Genomic DNA, 11603 nt, shown 5'->3' on the forward strand with positions numbered 1-11603 from the left:
ACTTATGGCATCTTTTTGAACGGTAAACTCAGATACAAAAATAACTTAGATATTTAGATGATGGCATTTGATGAAAAAGTGAGTACCTGTTTCAGTATAAACCTTTAAAATGGAGTCATCTCACTCAAGTTGAAAAACTATGTTTTGGGCAGTCCGGGTGGCTCAGCGATTTAGCACCGCCTTCCACCCAGCGTGTGATCCTGGAGAACTGGGTTCGAGTCCCACATCGAGCTCCCTGCATGGAGCCTGCTTCTCCCTCTGCCTGTGTCTCTGCCTCTCTCTCTCTCTCTCTCTCTCTCTCTCTCTCTCTGTGTGTGTGTATCTCTTGTGAATAAATAAATTTTAAAAAGAGAGAAAAACTATGTTTTCTTTTTACTCTGGTTAGAATATGTAAAATTAGTTATATTTCTGAACATGGGATCCTAAAATTAACATGCTCCTTTTCTGCCTAGAAATCAAACAGAAAACAAAACACAATTTAACTAAACAAAATAAAATACCTAGATAAATATATACATATAAATATCCCACAAAATATTAAAGCAGTAGTAGTGTTGAAAGCACACAGAAGTTTAAAATAAGAAGTCATGTTAAGGGGCTTTGGTGGTAGCCCACTATCTGTCTTTTGTTTTGTTTTGATTTTTGTGTTCAGAACAAATGTCATTATGATGTGTTGATTCCTGAGATGGACATTAAATCCCCTGTTTGGAATAGAAGAAACAGGGATATACCTGGAGTTTCGTGGATCCAGCTCGGCTCCTAGGAGTAATAAACCAGGAATCACACATATATCCATGTATGTATAAGAACTCTGTCTCTTGAAAGCAGAAAATAAGAGAGTATTTACATTGCAAACAATCCCTAGGTGCTCAGCTGCTGGTGTCCTTTATCTGGGAAGAAACTTTTGAAAGCTAATTTTAATCATACCTTAGCCTAGATTATAAGAAAAATTTTAAGGTGGCTTGAAATAATGTGCTGATCCCTCCCCCAGTGGACATCTTCCTACCAGCCGGTTAAAAGCCAAGTGATCATGCAATGATGAGGCATTAAAAAGGAAACGGTACAAGGTCTATACAGGGAAGATAGCCCAACAAAAGAAATAAGTATATGGCAGAAAAAGTTTCCCCAGATAGGCAGAAAATGCAATTTTACAGAGTAGATTAAACGTGAGGCAAATTTTGCCATGAATTAAATTTATATAATTAAGTATTTGCTTCTATGATAGCAGATACAAGGAATACCTTCAAGAGCCCAGGAAAGAGATTGAGAGAAAACAGATGAGGATGACGATAATGATGGTAATCATCATCATTATCAAATCTTACTAACACATTTAACAATTACTTCAGGAAATCTTTTTTTTTTTTTTTTTTTTTTTTTATTTATTTATGATAGTCACAGAGAGAGAGAGAGAGGCAGAGACACAGGCGGAGGGAGAAGCAGGCTCCATGCACCGGGAGCCTGATGTGGGATTCGATCCCGGGTCTCCAGGATCGCGCCCTGGGCCAAAGGCAGGCGCCAAACCGCTGCGCCACCCAGGGATCCCCCACTTCAGGAAATCTTAATTGTGGTTTAAACTGATTAGTGCCTCATAACAAGTTATGAGATAAGTGCTACTATCATCCACTTTTTTCTTTTTCTTTTTTTTTGATGAGGAAACAGAGGGACATAAGAGATTTAAAAAGGTGGTCCAAACCTGAATAATGAAATATAAATGAGAGTCCAGAAACAGACCCATATATATGTAATCTCCAGATTTGGAGATTTTGGAGAGTCAACATTGGTGTGTAATAGGAAAGGATGTGTTGTTGTTATTTAAATAAATGATGATGGGGATCCCTGGGTGGCTCAGTGGTTTAGCCCCTTCGGCCCAGGGCGTGAACCTGGAGTCCTGGGATCGAGTCCCACGTCGGGCTCCCTGCAAGGGGCCTGCTTCTCCCTCTGCCTGTGCCTCTGCTCCACCCCCTCTGTCTATCATGAATAAATAAATAAGTAAATAAATAAATAAATCTTTAAAAAAATAAATGATGATGAGTCAATTGGATAGCCATATGAAAAAAAAATGTATCTGGATTCCCGTATCATATTATGTATTAGAGTTCTCCAGAGAAACAGGACCAATAGGATATATATTCACACACACACACAAAAAGAAATTTATTTTGAAGAAATGACGCACACAGTTAAGGAGGCTGGTAAGTCCCCAAGCTGGAGACCCAGGAAAGCCAGAGGTAAGTGAGCTGGATTCCAGAGCCTGAGAACCAAGGGAGGAGGTGGTGCACTTCTCAACTGAGAGCAGCAGAAGAGGCATGGATTGTCCTGTCAATCAGGAAACAATGCGCGGGAAGTATTTTGTTAGCAGCGTTCATCATTTAATAAAAAAAAAAAAAAAAAAAAAAAAAATTGGTAAAAAGGTGACATTTGGAATAAGACTATGTTTTATTTTGGAAAATTGGATTATATAAGATGAAATGAAAAAACAGAAGGTTAAGAGGTAGTACTTGAAACGACAGCAGTCAGTGCTCAGTAAGGCAGGAAAAAGAAGCGGGTTCCTCTGCCTTTTGTTTTATTCAGGCCTTCAAAGGATAAGATGATGCCCCTCCACAGGGCAGGGCAAACTCCTGGGTCCTACAATTTAAATGCTACTCTTATCCTGCAGACCCAGATATAATGTTGAGCAAGTTTGTTGTCAAAAGACAGCAATGTTACATTATCAGGAAACGCCTTCCTGCCGTGTATATAGGGGCTGTTGGTTTGGAGGGCTAGAAATGGAACAGGAAGGCATCTTAAGCTCAGCTATTAGTGTTTTCTAATTCAATCACTAGGCTGATTATTCTCTCACAAATAGCGTGTTGGAAAAATATATTGTCAAGATTAATCACGCTAGGTAAGCTTACTGAATTAATACAAATTACCTTTACCAAAGCTTAAATATCTTTACTTATGCCTTAAATCTTACTAAATTTCTGAATGCGAAGGTAACTTCATGATTTAGATGTCATGTAGCTTGGAGGTTTCACAACATTCTGTACCACTTGCAACTAATAAAGAAGTTTTACGTATTGATTCTACTTCATTTGCTGCGTATGGTAGTTGTTGTTATTCAGTGTAAGATAGGATAACATTTCCTTTTTTCCTTTTTAATTTCAAATTGGCCAAGTTAAAAATAAATGTTTGCTAATATACTCTATCACTATAAAATGAATAAGCTGCCACATTCAAATATATTTTTATATCAGTATTTCCTACATGATACTTTGGGATATATTTGAATGTTCCATAAAATATGTATCATAAAATGATTTTTAGCATAAAATATCAACTAATCATTTGTGTTCCTCTCTTGACAAAATTTCCTTTGCAGGGAAATAACCACAGAGAAAAATATGTCTATAACACAGTACATATATGTGTATCATGAAGCAGTGCATTAAAAAAAACAATAATAGTACTATTTTCTAAAGAAAAAAATGAATAGGAGTTGACTGAAGTCAATTTATAAATTTTCAAAGAATTAGTATTTTATTACTTGTAGAGTCACTCAGTGACACCTTTTTTTTTAAGGTTTGATTTATTTATTTCAGAGAGAGGAGGAGGGGCAGAGGGGGATGGAGGGGGAGAGGAAACGGACCCCAAGTGGACTCCATGCTGAGCTCGAAGCCACCCAGGAGCTCTAGAAGGGGGTCCTAGTAGGGCTCCTGATGGCCTCCACTCACCACTCCATGCAGGGCTTGATCTCAGGACCCTGAGGTCATGACCTGAGCCGAAACCCAGTCAGGAGCTTAACAGACTGATCTTCCCAGGGATCCCATTCAATGACACCTTTTTAAAAAGTTGTTGAATTAAGAATTTCAGTACAATATATCCGTCATCCAATCATCTATGTATATAAATGTACATTACTAATCACTGGATCTAAACGTTTTTTACCCAAGAAGCCTAGTTGATTATAGTATAAATCTCTTCCAACTCACAAACCTCTAAAAAGGGAGACGTGGGTCCCTCAGCAAGTGGGATATGGAAGAAACCCATTAAAGCACAATATACTTTATGCTGATATATAGATATGATCTATTCGCTTCTTTATAAGGACTTATCTGAAAAAGATAAATCTCTTGTTTTGGGCTGATTATTCTCCTTCTGGCACCACCCAAATTACCAGAAGTATGCAGAAGAACTACTGATTGGGAATTATATCTCTACAAATGACTACTTTTATGATAAATACCATAGGAAAAAATTGTGGCATATTATAAAATTATGTTGTGGTGATACACACTTTATACTAAATGATAGTCGTGCATAATTAAACAGGAACAATTTTTACCCAGGAGATGAATTAGGGTTTTAGGATACAGGAAAGAAAAAGAAAAAACCATAGTGATAAAAAAATTAAGTTAAAAAAATAAATTAAAAAAAATCAAAAAAAAATAAATCATTTGAAATCATTTATTTCACAGGAAGATACACATTTAGCATTTCTGCTGTACGAAGCATTTTTGGTGACAGTCTTGCCACCATTGTGATTTGTGTAAAAAAAAGTTAAGTTTGTTTCATTAAGAGCAGTGCAGTGAGAAATTGGGAAAAGCTGATGCTATATAAGCACATTTTTATTAAAGTTACCTAACTTGAGAATTTTATTAGCATCACAAGAGAAATTAAGAGTGGGATGAACATTAATATAGCAAGGTAAGCATAGAAGAACATTTGCAAAACAAAAACCACTTCAAAGTTGAACTTAAACTTCTTGGATCTATTTCTAGTTTACTTTAAAAAGATTTTTGTGGCATTTTTCTAAGCAACTTTGTCAGGAGACTGACACTGTAATTTAAGTTTAATGATAACATTTTTAAATTTTGAATTATAAATTCATTTGCACAATACCTTTTCTGAGCAAAATATTTTACTGGTGCTTCCTCTAACATAACAATACCATAGTATTAATGTAACTTAACGAGTGAACATTAACAAAGAACATATACCAGCAATTTAGTTAATATTTAAATTTTATTGAAAACATTTTCTATTTCCCCGGGTTTGGGGATCTTTCACAAATATTAAATTCCCTGTAAATTATTTAAATATATAACCTTCCTTTTATTATTTAACATTCTTTTGGGGAAAAATGAACTTTTCCATTTTTTTAGAAACTTTGAAAAAGAGAGAAGGTGAAAGAAAAATAGACATTAAAATCATAAACACAAACAAAACACAGGAACTGGTTCATTCTATTAAATAATTTTCAATCTGTTCTGAAACACAGAATTTTTATACTATTAAAGTTATTAGAATATTCATCATTTTTACATTTTATTCATATGCTAAAAGCTGGGCAGTTGTGAGTTTTTTTCTGATATTATCCCTCCATGAAATAGCTTAGTTTTTCAACTATATTAATGAAAAAAAATGCACTAAATAGCCATGATTTTCAGATATCATATTGGTTTTTTTTAAGATAAAGAAAAAACTAATTTTGTGCTCTTGTAAATTTATGGCCTTGTTAATTAAAAGTCTCCTGGCTATAGAAACTATAATAAAATTCAGAGGCTCTGATGACAGATGCCTTTTAATCAGAATACCTTGGTCTTTGAGGTTGCTTTGTGACTATTATATAAATCCAAATGGGATTTTTAAAATGTCATTAAATGTAATCAAATGTGAAGAATTATTAGTTGAGATGCTAATGTTCATGATTTATATGAAAAAGTGTTTGAATTTCAGTACTACCAAGTGTGCTATGTTATTTTGAATTCTGGTTATCAGATGACCAATTGTTAATGATTCCTTGGGGCTATGATTATTTATTTCTCTGCTGGGAAAGGATACACAGTGGACAATTTCACGGTAAAATATAAACCATGAGATGGAACCATGTTTCATTCGAAAACGTTATATGATCAGAGAGCATAGATTTCTTAAATGTGATTTTAGTTTTTTAATGTTTATATTATGGAGGGTCAGTGAAAAAGTTCTTACACCTAAAATGAATGGATCTATAATCAAAAAATTTTACCAAATTTATATATATATTTTTTTAATTTTTGTTTTTTTGTTTTACAGAGAGACAGAGAGTGTGAGTGGGGAGGGAGGGCAGAAGGAGAGAGAGAGAGAGAGAGAGAGAGAGAGAGTCTCAAGCAGGGAGATTCCCCAATGAGCAAGGTGCCCCATGCAAGGCTGGATCCCAGGACCTTGAGATCATGACCTGAGCTAAAATCAAGAGTCAAATGATTAACCAACTGAGCCACCCAGGCGCCCCTTACCTAAATTTTTATAAGGTAACTAATTACAGTTTTAATTTTATTTGTCCATTTCTTTTTTTTTTTCTTTTTTAAAGATGTGATCTGTTTATTTGTGAGAGGCAGAGAGACACGTGCACAAGTGGTGGGGAGAGGCAGAGGGAGAAGCAGACAACCCACTGAGCAGGGAGCCTGATGCAGGGCTCAATCCCAGGCCCCAGTTCCGGGACGCTGAAACCATGACCTGAGCTGAAGGCAGGTGCGTCACCCACTGAGTTACCCAGGTGCCCCTGCTTCTAGTTTTGATATAAGTTTCCTTAGATAAGGTTCTGAGAAGAGATTTTGTACTTCTTGAAATAAGTATTATGACCTCAGATCTTTGAGTATGACAATTGTCTCTTGATAAGATTTACAAAGATTGACAGTGCCAAAAATACAAACTGTTGTAATAACATGGCACACAAATTCTTTATTTGAGGCCATCTTAAATTGACATCTCCTATTCTGAAAACTTTTTTTTTTTTAATCTGACTGAGCTGAAAGAACATGGACTTGGAACCTTTGGGAAGTATTAAATAATATTACTACTCTTTTCAGGTCATGATTCAGCACTGATAGCAAGCCATTCCTTCAGGAAATGGTTTTGACTGGGTAGTTCCCTAGCAACAAAGGCCATAGCAACACCAAAGGAGGCATCAGTAATGCAGACTCTCTCAGAGAATTTTGATTGACATTATAGAACCTGCATTGCCTGTAGGAGTAGGACTCCTAACAGTGGCTGTGACCTTTATCATCTTCTTTTTTTATTTTTCTTTGAAGTCATTACAGCTGTTTTTCCACTGAGTTGTAAACCATGCCAGTGGGATTCTGAGACAAGATTTTTTTTTTCCAGGGATACAGAAAACAGGAAACAGATGTACAGCAAAATGCAGACATAAGATTTTGTTGGTTCTTATAAGCAAAGGACTTGATAGAGAATTATATGCTGCCCTAGAACCTTTTGGGTTGATTTTTTTTTCTAATCAAGAGAATATGCTAGGCAATAGAATTCACATACATAGTTCATATCAGTTACAAGAAATAATCAGTTGATTAAGAGATTGATTAAGATTGATTGGCAGCTGATGGAATCTTACTGTAAAATATATGTTTCTGTGGCTTATGATGGAAAATGAAAACATTGCTTGAAAGTTAAATTGATTAAGTTAATTCCAAGACTCACTTTAAGGTAAATATGTAGCATTTTACTTTTGCTTTAGATTAAGAACAAAGCCACAGTGTTCTCTATGATTACAATTTGTCAAGCAGAGGCTGTAGTCCTTGTGTGGGAAGTGGCCCTGTGTTTATCCACAATATTATCCAGTTGGGATAAGCATTTTAATATAATTCAAATTCACTTTCTTTTTCAGTTGAAAGCAATACTCTCAGTTCCTTCTATGAACGGTGGTGCAGATATTTTTATTTGTAGCAGAGATTTGTGGATGATTGACTGCACACAATCTCCACTATTGGCTTCACTATTGAGGTTGAAAATGGGAGTGATGGCAACCCCAACCTCCCATATCATCAGGCAGGACACATATGGCTGATCACTGTGAGCAGAAGTGCGTTCGGGGCTCCTGGAAAACTGTTTGTTTTTCTTGTGAAAAGAAAATGGTTACTATTGGCACAACTGCCACCACCACCTCTGCCTTCCCCCCACCCCCATCGTTCTTCCTGCCTGAAGAAGCATCAGCAATCCTGAGTCCCTGAAGCAAAGGAGCAGGGCGGTGCCCAAATGCTGGTGCCCAAATGCTGGCATGGTTGAGCAGCTAAGACAATACCAGCAGTTTCTTCTTTCCCATTTCCTATTATTAAGAAAGAGAAAAAGATGCAATGTGTTTAAAGGTTCTCAACATTCACTTTGCTTTGTTGCCAGCTAACTCTACCTTACTGATTCAACATAACTGCTTGGTTTGCATTGAATGATTGCCTTATGGTTTTCTGCCTATGGGTTTATTCTTGGATACATGGTCGTTTTAAGGAGATACTTTTGGTTTAGTTTTGCTGGTTCAAAACACTGTGTGGAGGGTTAGACACTTGGCAAATATAACAAATAACTTGATATTGTTTATTCTACAGCAGGGTTTCTTCACTTCCACACTACTGACATTTTGAGCTGAATAATTCTTTTTTAGGGTGGGAAAAGGGGCTGTCCTGTGCATTTTAGGGTATTTAGGAGAATTCTTGGTCTCCACCTATTAGATGCCAGTAGCATCTTCCTCTCAGATAGGACGATCAAAAAGTCTCCAGACCTTCCAAAAGTCCTCTTGGGGGCAAACTCATTCCAGTTGAGAAACAAAATATCTATAAAGTATTTGGATAAGTAAGATACATTAAAAACGAGGAATTTCACCTTCCTGTTTTTGGTTTTCAGTTGTATTTGGTAAATATTTTCTGTATTGCAGTTACTTTTGCAGCACATATATTTTATTTTGAACTGTGAAATTGCTTTCTATAACATGACATGAAATAAGCTTCAAAAAAAACTTGCAAGAAAATGCTGTAGAGTAAGTCTTTTTTTATGTGACATGAAAACCACAGGTGAAGTCTGTTAAAAAGAAACACTGAAGCAAAGTAGTAAATAATTGTTTGGCATCTGATAGTATTCAGTTGTTTATAAAATTACAAACTGATAGCAATGACCAAGTAGGGAAAGAAGCCTATGAAACAGCTTTTAGAATTTCTATTCCAATAAAGACTGGTACATTGGAAATAAACTGAAGTACATCATCCCAAAGAAGACTTTTAAATCCAAAGAATATTTAAATCCAAAGAATAGTAAGCACTCTACAGGCTATACATATATATGTGTGTGTGTATGTGTGTATATATATATATATATATATATATATATATATATATATATATTCAGCTGCTAGTTTATACTCCTAAATAATTTTGTCTACAGGGGACCATAAAACCATTGTGTTCAATTAGATGCTTTGGCATAAAATGTCAATCTTTGCATTGTCTTTGAGTTGGCTTATCTGGACAGTCTATATATTTAAATTGTGTTTTAAACAAGAAAATGATTTATTTTTCACCATAGATGCTAGGCTGTGTGTTTTGGTCACAGACAGGCAATAATTCTCAAACCAATTTCACAGATAGATGTTCTACTCTATTTTTATAAAAGCATAAAATACTTAACTGGCAAATAATGATTTACAGTGGCCATTAGTTATTTGTTCTTTATATCATTTAACAATTATTTATCCATTACCTATTTGAAAAATGTAACTACTTCAGAAGCTGGTGTTGCAAAGAATAATAATAAATGATGTTGATCTAAAGACATCTGCTGTCAAGTGAAAATGGATGGTAGATAAAGAGATAATTATAATGCTATGTGGTATTATATGATAATAATACAAGCATTTTTTAAAAATTATAAAATAGAAATATGGAAAAAACTAGCTCATTCATTTTTATTGTTTTATTTATTAAAACACATATTTTTAAATTAATTGTGAAAAGCAGTCAGAGCTCAGAACAAAATGTGTACAATCATTCAGAGAGGTTCTAAAGTGAAGCCATAAAAATTAGCAAGATTTTGGGGAAAAGAAGTCACTTTTAATAAATCACATAAGCAGATAAGATTAACCATAGAAGATGGTTAACTGACACTTATTTCAATATTTTTATTATGCAGATTTGTGGTTTTAAAGCAATTAAAATCAATGTAACTCAGAGAAGTGGTCAACTTCTTTCTGTATTTTAATCCATTATCATCAAGGGAAAACTATTGAGGATAAATGAAATGATTAATTTAATATTGAAATCAAGTTACTATTAATTAATATTCAATTAATTAAATTCTAATGGAATTTGTCTCAAGACAGAAATAGGCAAATACAAAGATGATCAGACAGGAATAAGTTTTACCCATTTTAGCTGCTATTAATCGCAATTAACCTTCTACATTGATTGTTTATCTTTGCGGATAAAGCAGGTTGGCTCTACTGCTATGGACTAGAAGGTCCTCATTGTTGGAGGACCATTGGAACCACAGCTTTTTTCTTTTCTTCTATTTTTAAATTAGTGTACTTTGTATTGACTTCAGAAAGCATGAAGTGTTTGTTCTTCATTCTTTAGGTATTATTCCAGATAACATTTGGTGCTCCAACCATAATACCCCTTTATAATTCTTTAGTCCAGTGTGTGCCACATTTGGAGGACGAATATACCAATTTTCTCCTTCAGGGTAGCATGATGTAAGGCATCTTTTACGTGTCTCCCAAATGTTCGTATTAAGTCAGGCTTCAGATGCATATAGTAGTAATCTGCTAATTATATACCTTTCGTTGTCTTCCTTCCATTTCCCAACTCACCTTGCAGCATCCCCACCAGTGCTTTCTGGGATCTCTATCCAGATAAATTCTGACTCAGGAGCCTGGTTTTATAAGAATACATATTTATTATTCTATAAAGAAATAGAGGCAATTTATTAAACTTAGATTCTATTATTTCTTTATGCACATAACTATCAACTATGATTTATAAAGTGATAGTGAGTGATGATTGTGGATCTTACACTCTGAGGTAAACATAATGACAGTAGGAATAATAGTAAAATATATGCTTAAAGTTAGTGCAAAGCAACATATTAAAATGTTGTAAGTGGTAAAAATAAGTGCTTATAAAAAAGGGGAAAGTTCTGGGTGGGAGTTATCAGGAAATAAGAGAAAACATTAGTCCATTGTTTTATCCAACATGTGTTTAGTGTCTCATATGTAGCAGGCACAAAGCTAGAAGATGTGAATAAAAAATTGATTACACAGGTCATGGTCCTGGGGTCCTGGGATTGAGTCCTGCATTGGGCTCCGCACAGGGAGCCTGCTTCCCCCTCTACCTGTGTCTCTGTGTCTCCCACAAATAAATAAAATCTTTTAAAAAAATAAAAATAATAAAAAATGAATAAATATATTTTCATACTTCGTTTGACAGAAATCATTCACTCGATAATTTAAAGAAAAAGTGCAGAGACATAATTAAGGGAGGAAGTAATTTTAGAATCTATCAAAATAAAAATTGCAGCATTTCATTTTTGAAATACAACCAGTGTTGCAATGACTTTTATTTATTTATTTTTTTGCAATGACTTTTAAACTGATAAGTCAAAAGATATGCTCATGGGCAGCCCGGGTGGCTCAGCGGTTTAGCACTGCCTTCAACCTAGGGCCTGATCCTGGAGACCCCAGATGGAGTCCCGTGTCGGACTCCCTGCATGGAGCCTGCTTCTCCCTCCGCCTGTGTCTCTGCCTCTCTCTCCCTCTCTCCCTGTGTCTCTCATAATAAATGAATAAAACCTTTTAAAAAAATAAA

Source organism: Vulpes lagopus, chromosome 1, assembly GCF_018345385.1.
Source record: "Vulpes lagopus strain Blue_001 chromosome 1, ASM1834538v1, whole genome shotgun sequence".
Lineage (NCBI taxonomy): Eukaryota > Metazoa > Chordata > Mammalia > Carnivora > Canidae > Vulpes > Vulpes lagopus.